We start from the raw sequence: 11,649 nt of genomic DNA, 5'->3' as shown, positions 1-11,649 counted from the left end.
GTTTCAGATCCGTCACGTCACATCATCATTAGGCCATTGGCCTCGTAGGCAAGATCCCTCTTGCTCATTGACTTGTCTTTTCAATATTCATATCTGTTATTAATTGATTACATAGATTAGTTTGTGATATAATTATCTGTGTGGGATTGTTTGGTGAATAATATTAGATAAATCATAATAATATGATAAATAGCATTTTTAGAATAATTATGATAAATTAAAAGAATTTATTTCGGTAGCAGAATCATTTTTGGATAATTATATTAATTAAAAATAATTTATTTGAGAATCTTGTGGAAGAAATCATTTTAGAATGATAAATATTTTTAAAAAGAAATTATTTGGAAAAATAGACTATTTTGAATTAATGAGGATTTATTTTATAAAAAAGATTATTTTTGAATTTATGAATTTATTCTTTTAAAAGATTATTTTTAGAATTATTATAATAAGAAAATAACTTATTTTGGAAAAAGGATTATTTTAACTTAAATTAAAAGAATTTAAATTGTAAAAGAAATTATTTTGAAGTAAATAAATTTATTATTTCATAATATTATTTTAGAACAATTTTATGATTCAAATTCTTAATCTTGATTATCTGATATGCTATGATATTATTGTACATGATTAGTTACATTGATTGTTCCTTGTTGTGATTGAGAATCGTTAGGAGTTTATGACTATAGTGACCTGTGTGACATGAATAAGACCTAGAGACTTGTGTGTTGTTGACTTAGAAAATACAAGAGAGTTGGGATGGGAAAGTCATGGTTCATGTGATCAGATAAGGCTGTTGATGTATCTTCCAGGCTCGCACCAGTGGTCGGTGTCGCCACTGGGGTTGGTTTGTAGGGCTAAGGTGAAGTGTGTACATCACTTTGGTCAGTGAGAATTTATTTCGTCACCCAAGTTCTGTTTGAAGTTCAGACCAGGCAGAAACGAATTGCGTGTAGTCCTCTAGGCCGCATGTGTAGCGAGATTGGATGCACGTAGAGGATTTGTGAACAGTCAGTTATCCGATGACAGGAACGTTGAGTCTATGTGAGATATGTACCAGTGACCTGTTATAGAATGGCTAGTTACACGACATCGTTACTCGGATGATTATGAGTTATTGTGAGATACAGACCAGTTATGTTTCTTTTCATACATAGATTGAGATTAATATTTAATTATCTACAATTCGAGACATATGATATATACATGATGGTTTCCTTGATTGGATTATTTCGCTCGACGTACTATGTCCCGAATTGTAGATTTTTAAGTATTAATTCCATCTAGTGTATGACTCTGCACTTGGATGATTATTCTGATTGCCAGCTGCATGATCGACTTGTTACTTGGTTGATTTCTTTGGATTTATTCTGATTATTCTATTCTAATAGTAAATTATATTTAGATTATTAGTATTTCAGTTGCATGTTTCCATTGTTATTACTATTATTGCATTGGTCGCACGACCGTTTCTATTCTTCCTTTTGGGATCTTGTCGTGTGCAATGCACGCTGACGTACTCCTTTCCTCTCGGGATGTACGTCAGATTTAGAAGACGGACAGCTACAGTTCGGAGTAGAACAGGAGCCAGAGGTTCCTCCGCAGGAAGGCTTTGCAGATGGAGCAGAAGAATAAGTCAAAGCTTAGTTACCTTTTTTAGTTAGTTGATGACCCTGGTTTACTTTTGTAGTACTTTTATTTTCTGTCGGATCGTTGTATTTTATATTTTTCCAGCATTTCATTTAGATAGTTTTGTATAAGGGTATGTTTGGCCCGAATATTATGTCTGGGATGATGTTTCAGTTATGATATGTATTATTTTGTTCTGAATTGTTTATTATATTCGCACTACTGTGATCGGGGACCTGTGCCTTCGCTTTATATTTGTTTGACGCTTAGCGTATTAGATTGAGCAGAAGGGGTCTAGTACTTATTTCTCCTCAGTCTAATACGTCGCGGACTTGTTCACGTTCCGATTCCCTGATATTTTGGGAAGCGGGGCGTGACAAATCGTGTTGAACTCGCTAAGGTACATTGTGAATGAGCGTCCTTCTACCATCTTGAGATTGAAGAGTGTCTTGATGAGATGCACCTTGTTTGCGCCAGATGGTTGCTCGTACATCTTCGCGAGTGCTTCCATAAGCCCCACCATCGTCTTCTCCTTCAAAATGTTGTGTGCGACTGTCTTGGCGAGCAACAACCGGATTTGCCCTAGAGTATTCCTATCCAGTATCTCCTAATTCTCGTCTGACTCTTCTTTCTTCTTTCCCTTAGCCTTGCCCATCAACGGGCGATACAAGTCCTTCTGGTATAGTTAGTCCTCCATCTGTGACTTTCAATAGGTGAAGTCTGATCCGTCAAACTTCTCGATCTTAGATTTGCTTTCCTCTGCCATGACTCTCTCACAATCTTTCTGAACGAAGCTCTGATACCGGTTGTTGGGGATTCGAAACAATCAAATCGAACCCTTACCCTTCCGGGCCTTGTGTTTGAGAGTAGGATAGTAGGAAAAATCATAACAAATAAAAGATAAAAAACTTACAGGAAAGTAAACAAGAAAGAACACACCAGATTAACGAGGTTCGACAATCGTGCCTACGTCTTCGTGAGCCACACCACATAATTCTTTGATTAATATTGAAGAAGATTACATTGCCCACAAATAGAATCTAATCTCTCTGAAGAATTCTCTCAAAACCCTCTTTTTCTGATGTCTAATCTCTTCTAAGGCGTTCCATATATATAGATAACCTAAAACCAAAACAGATTAGGAATTTAAAAATAAAAAAAACAAAACATATTAGGAATCCTAATAACCTGTTACCAAAACAGATTAAGAATCATGTTACCAAAACAGATTAAGTATCATGTTACTAAAACAGATTAAGAATCACGTTACCAAAATAGATTAGGAAACCTGCTATTCAACAATTTGTTTGATTCAAGCTTTGAGTCTACATCCCTTAGACTAACCGTTACTAATTACATTATTATGTATTTTTCTTAAAATATAAAAAAATTTCGGGGTCGATTGTAAATTACTTAGATTGTTAATTATGGTGACACCACTTTTTAAAAGTCCGCGATCTGCTGCTGTTTGCTTTAGCTCTGGTGGCGTTTGAAGAAGTTAGACTAAGTTCTTCCATTGAAGGCAGTGTTTTGTTTTTTATCGGTAGTGTTTTCTCTGAGGCATTATGCAGGATCATCTCTTTAGGATGTTGGTCCGTAATCTACTTTCACTTGTGTTTTAAATGCATGCATTTGTGTTCTAAATACATGCATCTCATGACAGTTATTGATCAATTTTGTGAATGATCTAGGAACACAAGCGAAATTTTGTCAACTTTACAAATGATTAAGGTCCTGAAATTGAATCAAATATCAAGGTTCAAGTATTATTGCCGACCTTTAACGGGCGTGCTTTTTGTTGCTAAATGATTTCCTTTTTTTCCCCTCTAATTTTGGTTAAGAAAATTGCATTCAGATAAGGAGTTGGTTAGAATTTCTGATCTTCACTATTATCGACAATGTTTTATAATACCTGATTGAGGTCCTTTCCTCCGAAATTGGTTTGGCTGCAGCACGAGCTTATATCTGAAAGAAGCCAGAAAGTTTGGTCCTTACTTTTGTTGCGCGCAGCGGAAATTTCGGCAGCACTTCGGCAGCACAACAAGAGAGTCAGATCGTAATAAGAATTCCCGTCTCACCAAGGAGATAAGAATCTGAAGCGGATATCTCAACAAAGTGAGATATCGGCTCTTCCTCTCATCAGTTCTAGGACTGACCTGTTGAGGGATCCTAAAAGCTATTACAAATCACACAAAAGCAGTACAACCAATTTTTACGTGGTTCGGCAAATTGCCTACGTCCACGGGGCAAGGAGGGGGGAGATCTACTAATAGAGGGAGAGATTACAACTAGGGTTTACAATCACTCACAAACTAAACTCTCAAACAGACTCTCAAATCCCTCACAACAACTCTCTACAAAAGGATGCACAAAAGGCTGCACTTTTTCTTCTTGCCGCAGAGAATCCCGCAGCCAAACGATTGCACCCTGCCCTCTTCTCTTCTGCAGCCGCAAACAAATCACGCCCGCACTTGCACTGTAGCCGCACAACTCTTGCACCGAAAACCTAAAAAATCACAATCATATATATATATATATGTATTCGGTATTCGGGTGGGCCTTGGCTTCATGCGGTTTGAAATACACTCATGAACGCAATTGTTCACGCGAAAATGTCACGCGGTTTCAAGCATCACATGGGTGGGCGTGGGCCCCATGTGATCACGTGCTTCACAATTCTTCACATCGGCGAAGTTTTTCAAAACTGAGCCGACACCAAAGCAACCAAATATCCCACTTGTTGTGACCAGTACGAACTCAATCCATAACAAGTCGAGAACCCGAACGAGAGTCCAAACAATCTCACCCTCATCAAAATCAACTAATCCAAACCGGCTGCATCTGAAAGACTGCCTACGTATCCTCTTGCCCAAGGAATCAAGCCGAACGTAGTTCATCCAAATGACCGCCAACCGCCTCAACAATCACGAATATGCAATAAGTTTCGACAATGATCAAACTTGTTGCTCGGAACCACCTTAGTGAGCATATCCGCCGGATTATCCTTCGTGTGGACTTTAACAATCTCCACATCGCCATCTTCAAGAACATCCCGAACGAAGTGATAACGAACGTCAATGTGCTTCGTCCTCGCATGAAAAACCTGATTCTTCGCCAAATAAATAGCACTCATGCTATCACAATGAATAGTGACGGACCGCTGCGATATACCAAGTTCCTCCAAAAGTCCTCGAAGCCAAATAGCCTCCTTCACAGCCTCCGTAACCGCCATATACTCTGCCTCCGTCGTAGACAAAGCCACCGTCGACTGTAAGGTGCATCTCCAACACACCGGGGCACGGGTCAAAGTGAACACATACCCCATCGTAGACCGGCGCTTATCCAAATCCCCGGTATAATCCGAATCAACATAACCAATGCATAACTGCCCACCTTTAGTGTCCCGCTCATAAACCAAACCAACATTGAGCGTACCTCGAATGTACCTCAAAATCCATTTTACAGCGTCCCAATGACCCACTCCTGGATCATGCATGTATCTTGATACCATGCTTACTACCTGTGACAAATCTGGTCTCGTACATACCATCGCGTACATCAAGCTCCCAACTGCGCTCGCATATGGAGTCTTCGATATCAACTCACGATCTTCAACTGACTTTGGTGAAAGACCAGCGGAAAGCTTCAAATGGGCTCCCAATGGTACACTAACTGGTTTCGTATCCATGCTAACATGGAATCGCTGTAGAACCTTCTTCAAATAAGCCACCTGTGTCAAACAAATTCTGCCCTTCTTCTTGTCTCTGCCGATCTCCATCCCAAGAATGCGCTTCGCCTCACCCAAGTCCTTCATCTCAAACTCATTTGAAATCTGAACTTTCAACTCATCTATAGCCGACCTGGAAGTAGAGGCAACTAACATGTCATCGACATAGAGCAACAAAGAGATGTACGCACCTCCTTTTAACTTGCGAAAATATACGCAAGGATCAAACTGGCTCCGAGTGTACGAATGACCAATCATAAAACCATCAAATCGCCTATACCACTGTCGATGAGACTGCTTCAAACCGTATAGCGATTTCTTCAGTTTGTAAACTAATTTTTCCTTCCCTGCAGCTCGGAATCCCAATGGCTGAGTCATATATATTTCTTCATCAAGATCACCATGAAGAAATGCCGTCTTCACATCCAACTGATCTAACTCCAAACCATACTGTGCCACCAAAGCTAGCAAAATCCGAATCGAAGAATACTTCACCACCGGAGAGAAAACCTCATTATAGTCAATACCTTCCTCCTGTGCATAGCCCTTCGCAACCAACCTAGCTTTGAACCTCAATGGAGTGCCCTCAATGCTCTCCTTCTTCGTGTATACCCACTTGCAACCAAATGTCTTCCGCCCCTTTGGAAGCTCAACAAGCTCCCATGTATCGTTCTTATGAAGAGATTCCATCTCCTCCTGCATAGCCACCTGCCACGAATCAGCCTCCGAACTCTGCTCGGCCTCTCTGAATGTAGTAGGCACCAACTCATCGATACTCTCCACCGGAAGTGCATACGCAACTGTGTCGGCATACCGTGCTGGCATCTGTATGTTTCTCCTCTGTCTCCGAACCGCAATAGGATCTTGAACCTGAGCCGTCGGTTCCTGATCCTGCACATTAGTACCCGTATCCTCCGTATCACCGTCGTGCTCGCCTGGCGTCACCTCAGTCGGCACCTGCATGGATACTGTACCATCTGGACAATGTGGAGCTGCATCGATCTCCACCACCTGCGATATCTCCTCCGTCGGGTCGCTCTCCACCTGATGAGAGCTGGGAAGCTTCAAGATAGAAGCCTCATCGAATGTGACATCCCTACTCAGCACAATCTTCCATGATAATATGTAGGGCACCCAAATACCTTGAGCTGGTCATAGTCATGTGCTGGCTTTCCCGACCACATCTCCATAGGGGTTTTCCCCTCAATCGCAGATGAAGGCAGCCTATTAATGAGGTGGCTCGCATATGTAAGTGCCTCAGCCCAAAAGATCTTTTCTAAACCACTCTGCGACATTAAGCATCGGATCTTCTCCAGTAAAGACCGATTTAATCTCTCTGCCATCCTATTTTGCTGCGATGTATGACTAACTGTGAAGTGTTTCTCTATGCCATCGTCTCGACATAGCTGCTGAAAGGGGTCAGAAGTATACTCACCACCGTTGTCGGATCGCAACGTCTTGATCTTTCTCCCAGTCTGCAGTTCCAATCTCTTCTTCCACTCCACGGATATATCTAGGACTTCACTCTTCTTCGTCATGGTGTACACCCAACATCGCCTAGAATAGTCATCTATAAAAGTGACGAACCAATGTCGACCACCAAGTGATACAGTCTTGGTAGGACCCCAAACATCTGTGTGCACGTAGTCCAGGATGCCCCTCGTCTGATGAATGGCAGTCCTGAACTTCACCTTCGTCTTCTTTCCAAGAACACAGTGCTCAAAGAACTCAATCTTCCCACTCTTGGCTCCCTTCAATAGCCCCTGCTTGCACAATGCCTGCAGTGACTTTTTACTTGTGTGCCCCAACCTATAGTGCCAAAGTCTGCTCATGTCCGCTTCTGAAATAGCCGAAGCAACCTGGCCAATCTCGGTGCTTCCCTTCAGATAATACAAATTTCGATTACGGACTCCCTTCATTACCACCAATGATCCCTTAGTAACATTCGCTACAGCGTTTTCGAAAGTCACCTTGAATCCCTTCGCCTCCAAAGCTCCAACCGAGATAAGATTTTTCTTCAGTTGAGGAACAAATCTCACCTTCTTCAACTCATGGACTACTCCATCGTGCATCCTAATCCGCACGGTACCTATCCCACAAACGCCACAAGATTGATCATTTCCCATGACAACAACGCCCCCGTCGACTTTCTCAAAAGATGCAAACCAGTCTCGCCTAGGGGTCACATGAAAAGTAGCACCGGAATCAAGCATCTAATCTGATGCATCCACATGGTTCACCTCCGGAGTAATCAGTAGAGAAAAGCACGAATCATCGGAATCATCGCCTTTCGCAATATTCACCTCATTGGTCTTCGGGCCCTTTTTCTTGCTATTCTCCTTCTCTTTGAGCTTCGGGCAGTCTCTCTTCCAATGTCCCTGCTCCTTGCAGAATGCACATTGGTTCTTTGTTAATTGGTGGCGGCCTCTAGACTTTGACCTCCCTCTGTTACCACCTTTCGGATATGGGCTTCTACCTCTCGTCGACAAGGCCTCTCCTGAAGTACTAGCGCGGGAAGTCTCCTTATCCTTCCTCCTCAAATCGTAGTTCGTCATAGCGTTAGTCACTTCACTATAGCTGATAGAAGATCTCCCGTTCAACAAAGTGAGCACGAATGTATCATACTCCTAATCGGGTAAGGAGCCCAACAAAATAATCATCTTGTACTCATCCGATATCTTCTCATCAATATTCGCCAAGTCCGACAACAACTTAGTGTAGTTGTTCACATGAGCCGCTAGCGAGGTGCCTCTGGACATCTAAAATCTGAAGAGTCTTCGTAGCAAGTGCAACCTGTTCTCAACACTCTTTGTGAGATACTTGTTGTTGAGAATTTCCCACATCTTCATTGCAGACGTCACCCCAATCACATCATATTTCAGCTCCTGTTCCAAACAGGACCTGATCACCCCACAAGCGTTCCTATTCATCTTATCACATACCGCCTCTTCATATTTAGGTGGCCTCTCGTGGACCATGATGGTCTCTTCCAAATTCTGAGCATTGAGCGCATCTTGTACGTCGCTCATCCACAAACCAAAGTTGATTTTACCGTCATACTTCACCACACTAATTTTAGTGTTCTGAAAACCAACTTGTATTGTACTCGCCATCGATTTGCTGCTTTCTTCTTCTTCTCCCATTGCGAACTAACTCCAAATTGTAGAGAAAGAATAAATTTGATAGAAATTAGGAACCACCCAACTGAACCCTAGATCGGATTCCAAATAGATCTCCTATCCACACGAGGAAAGCGAAATCTCCAACCGTAATTCCTAATGCTATCTCCACCGAAGCCTAGAACTCCAAGAACCAAGCTTCCAACCGAATCTTCCTCCACCTAATTCAAAACACCCTAGATCTGAAATCTGGGCTCTGATACCACTTGTTGCGCGCAGCGGAAATTTCGGCAGCACTTCGGCAGCACAACAAGAGAGTCAGATCGCAATAAGAATTCCCGTCTCACAAAGGAGACAAGAATCTGAAGCGGATATCTTGACCTATCGAGGGATCCTAAAAGCTATTACAAATCACACAAAAGCAGTACAACTAATTTTTACGTGGTTCGGCAAATTGCCTACGTCCACGGGGCAAGGAGGGGGGAGATCTACTAATAGAGGGAGAGATTACAACTAGCGTTTACAATCACTCACAAACTAAACCCTCAAACAGACTCTCAAATCCCTCACAACAACTCTCTATAAAAGGATGCACAAAAGGCTGCACTTTTTCTTCTTGCCGCAGAGAATCCCGCAGCCAAACGATTGCACCCTGCCCTCTTCTCTTCTGCAGCCGCAAACAAATCACGCCCGCACTTGCACTGTAGCCGCACAACTCTTGCACCGAAAACCTAAAAAATCACAATCATATATATATATATATGTATTCGGTATTCGGGTGGGCCTTGGCTTCATGCGGTTTGAAATACACTCATGAACGCAATTGTTCACGTGAAAATGTCACGCGGTTTCAAGCATCACATGGGTGGGCGTGGGCCCCATGTGATCACGTGCTTCACAACTTCTTGTGGGCTTTGCTTGAAAGGTTAGCATCTCTTTCACATTGTGACTAAATTTTCTTGACCCTTCCCTATACATATTTGTGGCAGTTAATAAGATGATTAACTTTTTTTAATGTGATTCAGTAATAGAAAGAAAGGCATTTTCATTTAATATGCCTCGTGTAAATTACTAAATGCGATGTATGTTTTCCTAGCGGTCGTTATCAAGGAAATTGAACATTACACAACAGCATGATGCATGAAGCAGGCCAAATGCTTCTATCATTACATTAACCGATAGTTTCATACAAGCTGATAGAGGTGACTACGTACTACCTAAGCACTACTAATAGGAATCCACTCGGCAGTCAATTCGTCAACCAAACTTTTTCTTTGTGAATGTTAAGCTGGATAACTCCCTATTTCTTAGGCCCTGTTTGGCGAAGGGTTAATGAAAAGGGATTAAGGAGAAGGATTAACTTAGTTAGCCCATTTGATAATCCGAATGACTAAATTATTAATTAACCCGTTCTATAAGTTTTATTTTAAACCTTATGATCATTTTTAGTGTTTGGGAATAACAAGGATTTTGACTATTTTCTTTATAATTAGAGGGGTTAATTTTTAGTGTTTGGGAATAACAAGGATTTTGACTATTTTCTTTATAATTAGAGGGGTTAGCTCTTAATTCTTCTAAATAGGAGTCTTTATAATTAGAGGGGTTAGCTCTTAATTCTTCTAAATAGGAGTATTAGTAAACCCCTCATTTTGAGGGGTTAACTCATTTTAATCCATATTTCTTAAGTGTCTTACAAATATGCATTACCTGTATCCCACTAGATTTGTATCATGATATACTGAATTTTCACTTAGACGTTTTCTTGTTATCAGACAACCAGTGTTGTTAACACGCGAGGAGCAATACGGGGCACAAAGGATCTGTACGCGTGCATGCGCAAGACGCAACTTGATGCGTGCACCCCAAGTGACATGAGGCCCATACCACACACATAATTTTTTAAGATAAATAATCAAACACGGAAGAGCATGTTTAGAGATTCACATAAAAAAATATGCAAGGATATATAATATCTTGCTACCAAATCACAATATAAGGTCTTAATTTTAAATGTTAACACATCCAACATAGTAGAAAATTTCATAATTTTTCAAATCAAATGTCAAATCAAGACTAATATCCAAGCAAAACCAAATAGCAAATGAGAAGTAGTTAGGGTCCTCAATTGAAGGATACTAAAAGGTCTAATGGATTTATTTTACTTTTTGGGATATGGGTTATCGAGTATAAAGACTCAATTTAGATGTTAACGAACAAAAATATACGAGACTATGTACTAAATGCACCATGCGCAAAGTCAGGATACTGGCGAGGTGCAAAAGGCGTTGCTGCATCAGACGTGTGGAGCTTCGCCATCGCGCCACATCACAAGCGCATGAGGCGCATGCCTTTGTAAACACTGCAGACAACTAGGAAGGTATTGCGATTTTTCTCACCATTTTGGTAAAGACTTTAAGTGTTGATAATCCAATAAAGTCAGTAGTAGTTTTATAGTTGCTTTATTGCAATTAGTGCCATGCTCGAATCAGCTTCCACTTGTGCCTCGTTTGGTAAACGGGAATGGGGTGGAATGGAATGGTCATTCTCACTTCTCATTTCCCGATACCAAACGTACCTATTTTTTAGAAGTTGGAATGACCATTCCCAGGGAATGATCATTCCCAGTTTTTGTGGGAATGAGTATTTCAAGTGAATTGATAAGGAATGATCATTCACATTCAAGTGATAATCAAATTAGTTACGTAATTTTCAATTATACCCCTATTGATAATTTACCAAATGAGTTAATTTTGATATCTAGAACTGTGGATTGTGGATATCATTCTTTATATTATTTTTTGGACCTATGAAAGATGTGATACTCTTTTATTTATTTTTCCTTAATTTTTTAAGACTAACAAATAGTGGGTATTGTTTAAAAAATATAAACGGAACATACACCTGAGAGATAACATGTGCATTAGTATAAAACATAGCTAGATTAATATAACCTATGCATAAATAAAATTGTTTAGTTATTATCATTAATGTTTATTTTTATCTTATTAAAAATCTATGTTCTTGTAAGGGCATTATTAGAAAATAAGATTTCATTCTCATTTGTGAACTAGTGATACCAAACATGGGAATGAAAATGAGATTTTTATTCTAGCTTCATTCTACAAATGCACCCAAACAAGAGAATGGGAATGTTCATTCCATTCCCACATACAT

The sequence above is a fragment of the Asparagus officinalis genome, chromosome 9 (assembly GCF_001876935.1).
Source record: "Asparagus officinalis chromosome 9, Aspof.V1, whole genome shotgun sequence".
Classification (NCBI taxonomy): domain Eukaryota; kingdom Viridiplantae; phylum Streptophyta; class Magnoliopsida; order Asparagales; family Asparagaceae; genus Asparagus; species Asparagus officinalis.
This window is presented reverse-complemented; position numbering follows the sequence as displayed.